At 53.0% G+C, this 16620-nt stretch overlaps 1 protein-coding gene across 1 annotated transcript in view; it reads right to left on the bottom strand.

Moving 5' to 3' along the window:
• LOC119967948 overlaps window positions 1-16620 on the bottom strand; it is a 60642-nt gene that overhangs the window by 43479 nt on the left and 543 nt on the right. The gene's annotated exons all lie outside the window — the stretch shown is intronic.

Raw genomic sequence — 16620 nt, 5'->3', positions numbered from 1 at the left:
CGGAGGTGGACTTCCTGGGGAAGGCAAACATACGCTCGTGAGGAGTCTCGTTAGTGGCTGTACACAGGAGCGACCGGATGGAGTGGAACGCATTGGGGAGGACCTCCTGCCAGCGGGAGAGCGGGAGACTTTTCGAACGTAGCGCCAGGAGGACGGTCTTCCAGACTGGCGCGTTCTCCCTCTCCACCTGTCCGTTTCCCCGAGCGTTATAGCTGGTCGTCCTGCTGGAGGCGATGACTTTGCTGAGCAGGAACTGACGGAACTCGTCGCTCATAAAAGAGGAGCCCCGATCACTGTGGATGTAGGCGGGGAACTCGAACAGGGTGAAAAGACTGATAATGGAGGCAGAGGTCATGTCAGCGCAGGGGATGGCGAAGGGGAATCAGGAGTACTCGTCAATGATGTTGAAGAAGTACCCTTTGAAGACCATGCTGAGGCGCTCAAAGGGGCGGGAGGCCTTTACCAGATGTGCTCTGTCTGGCCGATAGAAGTGCGGTTTGCACTCCGCGCAGACCTGCCAGACCCTGGTCATGGATCTGACCTCCTCGATGGAGTAGGGCAGGTTGCGAGCCTTGATGAAATGGAAAAACCGAGTGACTCCCCCAGGTGACAGAGGTCATTGTGGAGGGCCCAGAGTCGGTCTACTTGTGCGCTGGCACATGTACCACGGGAGAGGGCATCTGGGATCTGCGGGGTTCATTGAACTTCCCGGGACGATACAAGATGCCATAGCTGTAGGTGGAGAGCTCTATCCTCCACCTCAAGATCTTGTCATTCTTGATTTTGCCCCGCTGTGTGTTACTAAACATGAAGGCAAACGACCCTTGGTCAGTGAGGAGAGTGAATCACCTGCCGGCCAGGTAATGCCTCCAATGTCTCACAGTTTGTACGATGGCTTGGGCTTCCTTTTCGACGGAGGAGTGTTGTATTTCGGAGGCCTGGAGGGTACGGGAGAAGAAAGTCACGGGCCTGCCCGACTGGTTGAGTGTAGCGGCCAGCACAAAGTCCGACACAACGCTCTCCACTTGGAAAGAGATGGACTCGTCCACAGTGTGCATTGTGGCTTCGGTAATGTCTGCTTTTATGTGATTGAAGGCCAGTCAGGCCTCAGTCGTCAGGGGAAAAATGGTGGATTTGATCAGTGGGCAAGCCTTGTCCGCATAGTTGGGGACCCACTGGGCATAGTAAGAGAAGAACCCCAGGCATCTCTTCAGGGTCTTGGGTCAGTGGGGGAGGTGGAGTTCCAGGAGGGGGCGCATGCGTTCGGGGTCGGGCCCTAGGACTTCGTGTTCCACGACGTAGCCGAGGATGGCCAGGGGGGTTGTGCGAAAAATGCATTTCTCTCTATTGTATGTTAGGTTCAGGAGGTTTGCGGTGTGGAGGAAGCGGCAGAGGTTCTCGTCATGGTCCTGCTGGTCTAGGCCACAGGTGGTGACGTTGTCTAGGTACGGGAACGTGGCCCGCAGCTCGTACCTGTCAACCATTCGGTCCATTTCTCTTTGGAAGACCGAGACCCCGTTGGTGTCGCTGAAGGGAACTCTGAGGAAGTGGTAGAGGCGGCCACCTGCCTCGAAGGCAGTGTATTGGTGGTCCTCCGGGCAGATAGGGAGCTGGTGGTATGCAGACTTCAATCGACTGTAGAGAAGACTCGATACTGCGCAATCTGATTGACCATGTCAGATATGCGAAGGAGGGGGTACGCATCGAGCTGCGTGTACCGGTTAATGGTCTGGCTGTAGTCGATGACCCCCAATCTTGACAACCACCACTTGGGCTCTCCAGAGCTGTTACTAGCCTCATAGATCCCTTCCCGCAGGAATTGCTGGACCTCCGACCTGATGAAGGCTCTGTCCTGGGCACTGTAGCGTCTGCTCCTGGTAGCGACAGGCTTACAGTCCGGGGTGAGGTTTGCGAAGAGGGAGGGTGGGGCGACCTTAAGGGTCACGAGGCAACAGACGGTGAGGGGGGGTAGGGGTCCGTTGAACTTTAAGGTAAGGCTCTGGAGATGGCACTGGAAGCTGAGCCCCAGTAATAGGGCAGCGCAGAGATGGGGGAGGATGTAGAGCCTAAAGATGGTGTACTCTACGCCTTGCACAGTGAGGGTTGCGACACAGTACCCCCGGATTTCCACTGCATGGGATCTGGAAGCCAGGGAGATTTTCTGGGTCACGGGTAGGACAGGGAGGGAGCAGTGCCTTACCGTGTCTGGGTGAATGAAGCTGTCTGTGCTCCCGGAGTCGAAGAGGCAGGCCGTCTCGTGCCCATTGATCTGGACGGTCATCGTGGACTTTGCGAGGTGGTGCGGCTGGGACTGGTCAAGTGTGATGGAGGGGAGAGTTGGAAGGCGATCGGTAGGCCAGTCGGAGGTAGCGGCGGCCAGCGTACGGCAGGGTGAGCAGGGTTCCCGGGAGGCTGCAGAGTGGTCCCAAGATGACGACGCCATGTCGCACGTGGCGGGGGAGGTGCAAGATGGCGTCCAGGATGGCGGCCCCCGTGGTGTGTACGTGGCGGGTAAGGTGTAAGATGGCGTCCATGATTGCGGCCCCCATGGGTCGTACGTGTTGGCTGAAATTAAAGATGGCGGCGCCAACGGGTCGCACATGGCAGGTGGCGCAGCGCCTGGGGGTGGCCCCGACAGGCAGCAGGCAGTGCTGCTGGGCTTAGAAAATTTAGGGGGGCGTCAGGCCTGACAGGCTTTTGCGAAGTGGCCCTTCTTCCCACAGCCATTACAGGTTGCGTTCCGTGCCAGGCAGCGTTGTCGGGGGTAATTACTCTGGCCGTAGAAGTAGCACTTCGGGCCTCCGGCATTGGCGGGCCGCTGTGCGGCACAGGCTTGCATCACACCCGGGTCGGTTGATGGCTGTGCCCATGAGGCCCTCGATGGTGCCGCGGAGTCAGAGGTTTCGGCCCCCATGTTCTGGGAGGCCACCTCCAGTGAGTTGGAGAGTTGTACTGTCTCTGGGAGGCTGAGTGTTCCCCCTTCTAATAATCGCTGGCGGATATAGTTCGAGTGCATGCTAGTGACGTAGGCGTCCCTGATCAGCAGCTCTGCGTACTGGGTAGCCGATATCGCCCAACAGTCACAGTTCCGGCAGAGGATGCGCAAGGCACACAGAAATTAGCGAGTGATTCCCCAGGGCGTTGGCATCACGTGGCGAGGAGGTGCCTAGCATATGCCTGGTTAACGGATTTCACGTAATGTCCTTTTAGCAGCAATAGGGATTGTCCCTGATGAGGTTAAGGACTCTTGGGCTCACCCGTGCGTGGAGGACCTGCTTCTTCTGGAGGTCTGTGAAGTCTTCGTTGAAGGATGCGAAGTACGCTTCGAAGCAGCTTAGCCAGTGTTCAAAGGTCTCTGTTCCGTCGGCTGCTTGTGGGTCCAGTTGTAAGGGATCAGGCTTGAGTAAGGAGTTCATCTTGAGTGAAGAGTCCATCTTTAGAAGTTTAGTTTATTAAATTGATACACCATCAACAATAGACACCAAGTGATAAAAGTAACTGAGGCTTTAATACACTAAACAGCAAACCTCCTGCCTCTGGACCCAAACTGGGTCTGGAGGCGGAGACTTGCCACTTTTATACAGAAGCCTGAGGGGAGGAACCACAGGCGGAGCCAGCCTGGACAAACCCAGGCATGTGTAATACAGCACCATGCATATATTGTAATACAATAACGGGGTTTACCACACTTTGGAGTTCAGAGATCATTTGAGTAAATTTATGCTGCATTCCCTCCAAGGCCAATATATTCTTCCCAAGATGTGGTGCCCAGAACAGCTCACAGGGCTCCAGGGTGTGATCTAACCAGGGCTTCGAAAATCTGAAGCATGACATTTACTGCCTTTGTGTTTTCGTCCTCTAGGTATATAGGTCGAAACTTCATTTGCATTTTTGTTTATTTTCTTCAACTGCTTGCTTTCCAGACCCAAACCTCCAAGTCTCTATGGATTTCCCTTGTTTTTAGTCATTCAGTATACTACAATATCTTTTGTAATTTTGTCACGAAAGTGGGCAGGATGGCAGAATGAATATACAAACAACGAATCAGACTACAGAAGAGAGACAGATCACAAGGTTGCACGGTGTAGCGAAAACAACCTCTCTCTAAATGTCGGCAAGACCAAGGAACTGATCATCGACTTCAGGAAGCACAGCATGACCCCCCCCCCCCCCCCCCCCCCCACCCCCGACCCCCTGCATCAATGGCTCCGAAGTGGAGATGGTAGATAGCTTTAAGTTCCTGGGGATCACCATCACCGACAGTCTGTCCTGGTCCACTCACGTTATCAAGATAGCCCACCAACATCTCTACTTCCTAAGGAAGCTGAAGAAATTCGGCATGTCTGCATCGACTCTCACAAACGTCTACAGATGTGCCATAGAGAGCATCCTATCCGACTGCATCAAAGCTTGGTATGGCAATTGCTCGGCCCAAGATCGCAAGAAACAGCAGAGCGTGGGTCTTCCAGACCCTTCCATCAGGCAGAAGACCTGCACATCCAGACATAGGAACAGCTTCTTCCCCACATCTACAAGACTCCTCAACGACTCTCCCTTGGATGAATCTGTTCCCTGTAAGAACACTATTCATGACACCCTATGCTGCTCTTGCTCATGTGTTTGCTTTGTTTGGCCCTTGTTCCATGCTGTAACCAATCATTATTTCTCAATGTACTATTTGTCAATGTATTGTGTCGATTATTCTTTTTGTCTACTATGTACGCACTGTGTACGTTCCCTTGGTTGCAGAAAAATACTTTTCACTGTACTTCGGTACATGTGACAATAAATCAATTAATCAATCAATCAATTCGCCAACACTATTACATGCATCTTAAACTGTTCGAAGGAGACAATGTTTTTTTAAAACAAGCTAAAACAATGATCAAAAGATAGCCAATACAGTAAAGTAACCACTTTCTGAAAAATATCTATGTGGATTATACTGGCAGACCTGCTTTGAGAGAGCATTGAATTCTTCACCTGGAGACATGTCAAGGCCCATTTCAAACAATGAACTGGAAGAAAGGTATGGACAATGCAAAAAGCTGGAATTTAATCTCCTGTGTTTGGGAAGACAATATAAGCTGTTTCCTACAGTTCATCAGAAATTCAAAAACCCATCTCCTATTGACTTATATCTCAGAATGTGTAAAATTAAGGTCTGAGAGGAAAACAAAATGGATCATGAAGGCAAGACATGCTTATTTCACCTCGCCGGAATAAACCGCATTTAATACTGTCTCTCACCAGTGGTTGGGAATGACAGAAGCAAGAGGAAACATCAATCTAAGTTACAAGCAGAGAAAAGAAGGCTCTCTCTCGGATATTGAAGGTACGTTGTCCAGCAGGCAGCCTCTTCAGTTACCCTTGTGACAAGCAGGCTATCTCGCCCTCTGGGTGTGAATGTCTGCAAAAAATAATGCACGTGATTTAATGGAAAAGTTTCGAAGTGTGGTCACGAGCAAGAACTGACACAAGGGGCAGAATTCTCTGACCCCCTCGCAGGGTGGGGGAATCGCCCGGGGCCAGCGTAAATCCTGCCCCCGCCTTGGCAGGAGATGGTCACCCTTTCTAGGGCATCCGCCCACGTCCCCTCCTCAATCTCCTCACCCAGCTCCTCCTCCCATTTATCTTTCAGCTCCTCCACCGAGGCCTCGTCTACCTCCTGCATCACCTGCTACACTTCCGAGATCGTCCCCTCTCCAACCCACACCCCCAAGAGCACCCTGTCCTGGACCCCACGCGGCGGCAGCAGGGGGAACCGCGCCACCTGCCGCCTGACAAACTTGCATGTACCTAAAGGTGTTCCCCGGGGGGAGCCTGAACTTCCCTTCCAGCTCACCCAAGTTCGCAAACTTCCCGTCTATGAACAGGTCCCCCAGCCTCCTGACACCTGCCCTGTGCCAACTCAGGAACCCGCCATCAATTCTCCCCGGAACAAACCGGTGGTTCCCCCGTATCGGGGACCCCAACGAGGCCCCCACCTCCCCTCTGTTGCCCCCATTGCCCCCAAATCTTGAGGATAGCTGCCACCACCGGGCTTGTGGTATACCTCGCCGGAGGGAGCGGCAGCGGCGCCGTTGCAAGCGCTTCTAGGCTCGTACCCACCTCATCAGAGTTATTAACGACTCAGAATGATGGGATGACAAGCTACTTATCCAAATTTGATAATAACTCAACAATAAACGGCATAGTAGGTACCGGAGCATGTATGTGGGGCGCATCAGAGAGTGTCTCAGGAGGCTCTTCACTAAAGTGCCCAACTGAGGTGAGTGTCTCTGGGATGGTGGAGCGTGTTGGAGACAGCTGTGACGGGAAGTCAGTGTCATCCTCAGACTCGAGCTCCAGTGTGTCTTGGGATACAGGTCAAAGGCACCCGTCCATGTCGGTGTCATCCTCATCGCTGGTTGCCTCCTAGGGCGAGGGACACCAGAAGGGCCCGCATCATCGCCAGCAGCTCCTGGCGCAAGACAAGATGCATGATTGCATCTCGGGCCGGGGGGAGGAGGGATGCATGGGGGTGGTGGTGGAGCGGTGTGGGAGGGATGGTATGGGGTGGTATGGGTGTGGCAGTGATTTTGGGGGGTGAGGTGTGAGACATCGCAACTCAGTCAGTGATGTCTCACTTTCTTGCTCAATGCTGATCTCTGCCACAGCGACTTCTGGCCCTCCAGTGCCCTCTGCTCTGTTGCAGTGTGGGGCCTTCTCCTGGAGGAGGAAGGGGGTGGGGGGGGGGGCAGAGAGGTGAAAATAGAAAACAGTGTTAGACTGTCCAACGCATGCACCCCAAGGGATGGGTAACTGGTGGCTTCAGTGGCCAGGGCACCCCGTCATAGCAGCCTGTATGGGTGCAGGCATGCAGTGCATGGTGGGGGTTCGGTCACCCTCCAGGTTGGGAAGGCAGGGTTACGGGTGTGTGAAACGGGTGTTGGTGTCAGGGGCACAGCGCTGCCTCCTCACCCTGGCCACTCTGAGGAGGTTGTGCAGTTTTTTTCCGGTATATCTGGCCGGTGGACGGTGTTGCCCCTGGCGCTGAGCACCTCTGCCACCAGCATCCAGGCTTGTCGAACGGCAGTGGCTGGCAGCCTCTTTCCCACCTCGGGGTTTAGGGTCACCCACCTCTCCATGGAATCCAGCAGGGTCTCCAGTTGTGCGCGGTAAATCTAGGGGCCGCGCGCCTTGCTGCCATCTTGTTGGCTGGGATGGTGTGTGTGGGGATTGAAGTGTGTATATGCGGCTGCAGCACGTCAGCCTTCCGAGTGTCAATCCTGGACCCGGTGAATCCGGCACCGTTTTCCAATGGAATCGATTGTGTTTCACATGGCGCTGTTGTTAGCCCGTTAACGGTAATTGAATTAGTCTAGCTGCAGTGCCAGTTTGCTGTTGGATATCTTCACAAATCCTGCCCCGGCGTGAACACTTAGGGCGGGATTCTCTGTTCCCTGACCCCGATTTTGTAATTAGCGATCAGGCGGAGAATCCATTTTGACGCCAAATCGAGGGCGGCGCTTATGACGCATGTTTGTATGCTCCGTCCTCTCCGAAATGCCGTAATCGCGTTACGTGCTGCACATCATTGCGACGGCCTTAGCATGCCATCTGAAGGCCCTCCCCTTATCCTCTGCCCCCGATGGGCCGAGTCCTCGACCGCGAGGTTGACGTGTGGTCTCAGCGCTCTGGAACCTGGCTTGGCAGTTGGGCGATGTCATAATATACACCGGTATATCATGGTGCAGACACACACTGATGGACACACACAGGGACCAATCAACATGTACAAACACCGCAGCCAATCACCAGTTAGAATACACACACTGTAAAGGCAGCGGGCATCACGGTTCCCGCTGATTCTAGGTGAGGCCTCTGAGCGTAACAAGAACTCATCCAGCCCAGCACAGACTTGCACCACGTGCTGAGACAATCAACTGGTTCGGGCAAGGCTTAGGTCTCTAGTTTAAATTAGCATCATTTAGACCCACAGTCATCGTGTGTTAGTTAGTTAGAGTTAGTTAATAAAATTGAGTTGAACCTTCATCAGTTGGAAGTGTCTGTTCATCTCTCAAGTCTACACTCGCCAACACTTCAGGCGGGAGCCAGACTGCTGGCCGGGGGGTGCTTCACTAGGGCTGGCAGGACTGGGGGGGGGGGGGGGGGGGGGGGGGGGTGGCCAGGGGGGCACTATCTGGCAGGTTGGGTCCGCGCACGGCTGGCGCCATGTTTTACGGTGTGACCGCTGCAGGTCGTCATCGTCGTGCGCATGCGCGGCCACGGACCCAACAGTTCTCCAGCCATTTATATCGTTGGAGCCGGGAGTTTTACGCTGTGCGGCTGCTCGCTCCTCACTGGTCGCAGGATCAGTGAGGGAGCAGCACTGAGTTTTTCATGTAAAACGCCACAGATCCCCCGCACAGGCTCAAAATCGGAGAATCCAGCCCTTAGTCTCAGGAACGGAGAATCTGGCTGCAGATGTCTGGAAAGACGGAAGAAGCAAGGATCGTTCTCTTTTGAGCAGAAAAGCTTCAGGATAGAATTGTTTCGAATCATAAAGGGTGTAAATAGAGAAAATCTCTTTCCAATGGCTGGAGTTCAATGATGATATAACTTTAAGATAACTGGCAAAAGAAGGAGATAAAGATGTTTTTAATGAAGTGTGTTGCTACAATATGGGATGAATTGCTGTACATGTTGGTGGAAGTAGGTTCAATGGTAACTTTCAAAGAGAAGTTGGAGACATATTTGAAAAGTAAGAACTTGTTGGACTATGGGTCAAGAAGAGGAGAGTGGAATGAATTGGATAGATCGTTCAAACAACTGGTACAGGGACCATGGACCGAATGGCCTCTTTCTCTGCTTCTATGATTTTGTATTTGAAACTCTTGTTTTAAATGTTTTTAAACATAATGCGGTATTTATTTCACCTCTTTTATATGTCATTACAAGTGAATATAATGAACAGTTAATAACATCTGACTGCAATCGTGCAATTACAAGGTGCATGGTTAAGGATGATGAATTCTAAAGCAATAGACTAGAGTAAGTAGAAATGCTAGAGTCCGATAAATCTGTTGTGCCACACTCTGTTGTTTTCCAAATGGAGTGACATCTCTGAAGGATTGTAAATGATCAAGGCTGCAATGGTTAGAGCATTGCTTGCCAGCCTAAGGTGATATTAAACTGCTGGCACATCAGCAGTGAATGAATCATACTTTCAGGTAAAAAATCATGGGCTTCCAAGTTGCTGAAGCATCATTTATGAGTTGTTTTGTAAAAGAATAATTACCTAACTCTTCAGCTCTGTGGCAATGTTCCTCTGCAGCAGACAACATGACTGCTTCCAGTAATTTCCCTTGCCACTTGTTCTGAACACTTCCTCCATACCTAAATCTGATGCAGTCTCATCCAGGGGATTTAAAAAAAAACAGGACTTGTTCCTTTCAAAGCATCAGCTATGGAGCCCGGTAAAGTTTTAATAGACTGGCATTTATTTTAGAACAAAATGTCAACTGGTATAAATCACAACTAAAGTTCATATCCAGGAAAAAAAATATTAGTGCTGGAGGAAATGGAAGCAATCAGGAACGGGAGCTCCAAAACCAAATGTTGAACTAAAGGTCTGTTTCAAACAACTCCTTATTAAGATATTGGTTTTCATTGCAACCTCAGTATTCTTTCATTTCAAATTCTGATCAAATTAAATAGTTGCCCGGGCGCAGGTGGAAGTGGCTGTGAGCGCCAAGGGCAACACTGTGCGGACCGCCAAGCAGTGCCAAAATAAACTGCACGGCCTCCTCAGGGCGGCCAGGGTGAGTAGGCAGCTCTGTGCCCCTGGCACTAATCTCTGTCCCACACACCCTTAACCCGCACCCCCCCCACACCCGGAGGGCGGCCAAACGCCCACTCTGCATCGCATGCCGGCACCCATACCGGGCACCATGGCTTGATGCCCTGGTCACTGAGGCCACCAGCTACCCACCCCCTGGGCAGTAAGCATCAGTCGGACTGACATTTTCTGCTTGCCCCCACCCCCAGGCCACCCACAACTGCTGGGATCTGGAGAATACAGGAGGGGGACCGCCGGGCCTGTGGCCCCTTACCATTGCAGAGCAGAGGGCCCTGGATGGGGTCAGCAACCCAGGGGAAAGGGAGGTCGCCGAGGGGGAGCTTGGCCACGGGCAAGGAAGTGAGACCCCACTTAATTGCGGTTCTCCGTGACACGTGTGTCAATCCCCCCCTCCAAGACCACCCCCACACCACCCTCTTCTCTCACCACCCTTACACCACACCACCTTCACCCCCACACCATCCTCACCCAACACCATCACCACCCCCTCAGCCTGCACCATCCGCACTCTTACTACCCCCCACCCACACGTTCACTCCCACCACCCACTGGCCCACAGTCTAATCATGCGTCTCGCAGCAGCTGCTGGAGATGGGGCGGGTCCATCTGGCGTGCCCCGCCCCCAGCCAGTGCCACAGCCGGAGTCCCCCTGCGAGCCGAGCAGTGATGAGAGCAGCTCCGTTTTCAGCCCTCCACTCAAGACTCAGGACACCCTGAGGGTGACATGGAATTTCCGTCACAGCTGTCTCCAACACCCGCCCCCATCCCAGAGACACTCATGACCTTTCAGTGAAGAGGCTCCTGGGACACTCTCTGGTGTGCACCACACAGATGACCCGGTTCAGCAGGTGTAGGTGGGAACCTCCGAGGGGGCGATCAGTCGGCGGGTGGGCCAACCCGAGGAACTAGGCTGCTATCCAGACGGGTTTCGAGCTTCTGGAACAGACAGTCCCATTTAGAGTGCAGTCACAGAGCTAGGTTGTCCCTGTGAGGGGTTGTCAGTGAGCATCCAGTACCTGCAGGTGCAGTTGGAGGAGTCTAAGCGCGCAGGAGCAGGAGGTGATACCAACCATGGGTGCCATCCAGTCTAATACCACACAGGTGCCATCCATGGTGAGATAACGGGGGTGACGGTTTTGGATCAGCATGTCCAAGGCCTGGGGCATTTTGTGCAGGTCCTGGCCGAGGCCCAGGACAGGGTTTCCGCCTCACAGGTGACCATGCCCCAGAGCCACCTGGACATTGCAGCAGCGCTTCTGAGCGTGGCCCAGTCACAGCAGGCCATGGCTGGGAACGTCGACGGCATTGCCCAGTCGCTGGCCGACATGGCACAGATGCAGAGGGAGGTGACCCAGTCCCAGAGGGAGATGGCGCAGTCACTGGCTGATGTGACTCAAACGCAGAATGTGGTGGCACAGTCAATGGGTGATGTGGCACACTTCCAGATGGAGATGGTGCACTCCCTGTGCCCCATGGCAGCGAGAGTAGGGACCCTGGCCAAGACAGCAGCGGGCCTCCATGACTGGCAGCGCCAGGGGATAGCTCCGCTCACAACCCCATCCCATGGAGTAGCCGGGGGCCATCAGGCACGTGCCGGTGACGCCCACAGGGGATGTGCCAGATGTAGCCACCTGGGTTGGCCACTTCCTCACACAAAATGGAAGAACGCAAAGGTTACACATTGGCAAAGAAACCAGCAGTCTGCAGAATCCCCTGTATTCTAGCTGCCACAGAAACCCGACAGAATTGTAACTAACAAGCTGCGCATATTAATGAAGCGATTCACGGTGATTCCCAGGCACAATGGACACAACAGTTAAACATTCTATGGAAGGCCAGACATTCCGGCGCCAGTATAGTCTAAGACAAAGGACACCAATAAGGTGTGAGGAACCGCCCGGGAATCGAGGAACAGCCCCGTTATTGGGGAAATTCAAATCAATCGATTGGGAAGAGACGCAATCGATTGCAGGTTCATAGAGGGTCCGCCCAGAAGGATGCGAAGCCCCTGGGACCTATAAAAGTCAGGTCCCAGGACTGATTCATTCTCTTGACCAGCTCTTCTTGACCAGCGCTCTTGACCAGCTCCTCTTAGCCGGCCCTCCCAGCAGAACACCTTAGCAGCTCTCGAAGAACCTTGAGAAGGAGAGGCCTGGCCAACAGCAGCCGCCATTGAGTAAGTGTCATACAACGCACGCTACGAGAGTAGACACTCCTGACCCCTTTAGTCCACACTGACTGGAAGCCTGCGGATCCAGGACAAAGCAAAAGGCCATTGTTCCCTGATCCGGCAGTTCCCTTATCCAGATAAGTATTGGCCTGTTAGTGGTAGGATTAGCCTAGTCTTGTAGTTTTATATGCATAATTAGTAGATAACTATTATAATAAACGTGTCTTGTTTGAACTTATTAACTGGTGTATTGATATTGAGTTATTGGTCTGAACTTGAACTTGAAACTTGTGGCGGTATCTTAACAATACCTGGCGACTCTAGAGCTAAGGAATAAAACAGAGCCAAATTGAGTGTAAAGCACACTCACCCAGAACGAGCAACACAGAACACCGCAGCACCTCGGACTCCCCCCCCCCCCCCCCCCCCCCCCCCCGCCTCATGTTCCTGGTGCAAGACCGCAAGAGATTACAGAGAGTCTTGAACAACGTCCAGTCCATCACATCAACCCATCTCCCATCCATTAATTCTGTCTACATCTCCCGCTGCCTTGGGAAAGCGGGCAGCATAATCAAAGACCCCTCCCACCCGGCTTATTCACTCTTCCAACTTCTTCCATTGGGCAAGAGATACAACAGTCTGAGAACACGCACTAACTGGTCAAAAACAATTTCTTCCCCACTGTTACGAGACCCCCAGACTCCTAAATGACCCTTTTATGGACTGATCTGATCTCTTCACACCTCTTCTCTATTGAATAGTACTACACTCCTGTATGCCTATGCCTATACATTTACATTGCGTATTTATGTTTGCCCTCTTTTTTTGTCAAGTCTGGAATGATCTGTCTGGACTGTAAGCAGAACAACACTTTTCACTATACCTCGGTACACAAATCCAATCAAATCCAATCCCACGGACGACCATTGCCGCCGCCTGAAAGCAGCCATCTTGCTGCACACCCCACTGAGCACCCACCCTGGTCCCTGGTTCTTCAAAGTGACACCGGCTCTATGGCTGTCCCAAGCCCACCACCCCCCCACCCCAGTCCCCACCCTGCACATCACCACCCTCGACGGACAGCACCACTGGGGGGCATCACGCAGCCCACCCAAGGGCAATGGCCACAGTAGCCCCTACAGTGGGGGGACCCCGGACCACTGGCAAGAGGAGCACCAGCTGCCAGTACCCCTGGCAGCAGGGACAGGCGCCAGAGCCGGGCACCAACTGTAGCAGAGAGAAGGTGGGAGGGGTACACGTGGGGGCACAGTCCACAGTACCAACCGGGGCCACCATGTTCATAGATTTCATAGAATTTACAGTGCAGAAGGAGGCCATTCGGCCCATCGAGTCTGCACCAGCTCCTGGAAAGAGCACCCTACCCAAGGTTAACACCTCCACCCTATCCCCATAACCCAATAACCCCACCCAACACTAAGGGCAATTTTGGACACTAAGGGCAATTTATCATGGCTAATTAACCTAACCTGCACATCTTTGGACTGTGGGAGGAAACCGGAGCACCCGGAGGAAACCCACGCAGACACGGGGAGGATGTGCAGACTCCGCACAGACAGTGACCCAAGCCGGAATCGAACCTGGGACCCTGGAGCTGTGAAGCGATTGTGCTAACCACAATCGTGCTGCCCTGTTAGACCTGGTTGGTCATGGGGATACACACCATGCTAACATGTCAGCCTTTCACCCCCTGCAGACAATGGATATTGGACTTTAACCAGCAATTCCAGCCTTCCTCCTAGTCGCCGCAGCCCTCGGGATGCCCTGCTGTATAAGCTGGGGCTGCTCAAGGAGGAAGATGCAGCAGCAATACCTGTCATAAGAAGACCTGCCAGACAGGCCTAGCCGTCGAAGACTCCGGCTGAGCAGGAGGACAGTGCGACATGGGCACCTGCTCCCGGTGATCGTCAAGGTGCCCAATAACTGGGCATTGTGCACAGTGCCTTCATCCTGGGGTGAGGGTGGTGAGGGGGTGAGGGTGGAATTGGGGGGGGGGGGGGGGGGTTGATACACGCAGCACGGGGAACCGCAACTCAGCTTTTCGGTCAAGGCTGATCTCCACCCCGGCGTTTGCCCTTTCCTCCGGCCCACCGACAATAGCCAGGGCCTGCTGCTTTGCCGTGGTGAGGGGCCGCCGCCCCGCTGTCCCCCTCCAGTTTTCACCCACTCCCAGCAGCTATGAGCGGCCTTCTGCTGGGGGATGGAGGGAACAGATAATGCACAGTGTTAAGGACAGTCTGACGCATGCAGCCCAGGGGCTGGGTAAGTGGTGGCTTCAGTGGCCAGGGCATCCGGCCATGGTGGCTGATATAGGTGCCAGCATGTGGTGCAGGGTGAGGGTTCTACTGACCTCTTGGTACGGAATGGGGTTTATGAGTGTGTGGGTTGGGGGTTGGTACCAGGTGCACTGTGCTGCCGACTCACCCCGTCCTGAGGAGGTTGTGCAGAGTTTTATAGCACTGCAAGCTGCTCCGGATGTTGTTGCTTGTGGCACTGACCACCTCTACCACCTGCGCTGGACATGGTGAACGGCGGTGGCTGGCAGCCTCCTTCCCGGGCTGGGGTACAGGGTGGCCCGCTTCCTCCATGTTATCCAGAAGGGTCTCCAGCTCGGCATGACTGAATCATGGGACCGCGCGTCTTACTGCCATCTTCTTGGCTGGGCTGGTGCGTGTGGGAAATGAACTGTGTATTTGCGGCTGCAGCTTTTCAGCCTCCTGAGTGTGAATTGCGAATCCGGCGAGTCCAACACCGTTTCCCATTGGAATTGATTGTGTTTCACATGGCACAGTTGCTGGCCCCTCAATAGTAGCTGAATCTGTCCAGGTTTTGCTGTCGTGGAAGTTCCACAAGTCCTGCTCTGGCATCAACACTGTGAGCTGGATTTTCCGATTGCCGAAGTCGAAATTGTGTTCGGCGATTGGCCGGAAAATCAGTTTTCACGCCAAAATCAGGGCAGTGCTGTTTTTCAGATGCTCCACCCCTCGAAAACGGTGTCATCGCTGAGTACGCCGCACACCATTGGGACGGCTTCAGGACGTAGCCTGAGGCCCTCTCCCTGATGCTCCGCCCCCAATGGGCTAACGTCCTGACGCCGTCGGTTGCGTATGCTCACAGTTTTCCTGAGCCTTGCATGGCAGCTGGGTCTGTGACCTGCGTTGGGGGAGGGGGAAGCCATTCCGCTGGCCAGGGGGGCTTCAGCTGGGGTTGACGGGATTGGTGGGGCGTGGTCCGGGGATTGCGAGGGGGGTTACAGGAGGGGACTATCTGGCAGGCCGGGACCATGCACGGCCGGCGCCATGTTGCATAGGGTGCAACCTCTGCAGGTTCACCGCAGTATGCATGCACGAGCATGGACCAGGCAAATCTCCGTCCATGTCTGCAGGTAACGCCGGGGGCTTTACGTGGCATGGCTGCTAACCCTCCACCGGCTGGATCATCGGTGCGGGGGCGGAGCCGACTTTTTGTTCGTAAGACTGGACACATTCTCCAGATATAGGCTCAAACCCGGAGTATCCAGCCCTTCATCTCAGGAATGGAGAATCCCGACGCAGATGTCTCCGAATGAACCTTGAGAGAGCTACAGTAAAATCATGTCATCACAAGTATCTGTCAACAGGCAGCAACCTTCCCCCACTGTATCAATGGCTTCCAACTTTGAACTATTTATGTGGACAATGGAAGTATTGATAATGTGGTCACATGACCAAAACTAACTTCAAATAACAAACCTCAAGAATCAGGGAGAAGCAAGCAAGTCTGAAATAAACAGAACTGCGGGCCCCAGTGTGGATCTTTCTCTCTCCACTTTATTTTACAAGCTTGAGCCCTGTCTACCGTTTGATTATCCGCAGTGCTGCAGGTAGAGATTTTGTAAGGATATCAACCCAGCAGCTGCTGTCTCCAAATGAACAGTTAAATCATCCATTGACATCTTAAAACCACCTGAGGCCAAACCAGAATGACCACCAAGCTGAACCTGGATCCACCCAAGTCACCAATCTATGAGATGCGCATCACTTTCACCTTTATTGGACGTTAACAATATCACTTAAATAAGTAAAATAAATAAATAATCTTTTATTGTCACAAGTAGGCTTACATTAACACTGCAATGAAGTCACTGTGAAAAGCTCCTAGTCGGCACATTCCGGCGCCCGTTCAGGTACACTGAGGGAGAATCAGAATTCTCAGCCGGTATGGGAATTGAACCCACGCTGCTGGCCTTGTTCTGCATCACTAAACCAGCTGTCTGGCCCACTGAGCTAAACCAGCAATTTATTAATTCGTAATTATTAATTTACAATCTATTATCCCACTTTTTGGAAACTCCTGCCAAGTGAGTGATTGAAGATGCGGCTCTAGGATCGGACTCATCGCCACGCAAGGTCCCACAGAACCCGTGACCAATAACACGGAGTATCTCAGATGGGCAATTATACTCGTTTGCGAATGACCGCCATATTCTATCCATTATAGTTCCTTTAATGGAATCAACATCCTTATGACACACCAAAGTTTAAAAAAAATCTGTCTTTCATTTTCTGTGACTCCAAGCTCACTTTGTACAGTAAAGTACCCTTTTAAT

The sequence above is a fragment of the Scyliorhinus canicula genome, chromosome 6, assembly GCF_902713615.1.
Source record: "Scyliorhinus canicula chromosome 6, sScyCan1.1, whole genome shotgun sequence".
Lineage (NCBI taxonomy): Eukaryota > Metazoa > Chordata > Chondrichthyes > Carcharhiniformes > Scyliorhinidae > Scyliorhinus > Scyliorhinus canicula.
This window is presented reverse-complemented; position numbering and strand designations above follow the sequence as displayed.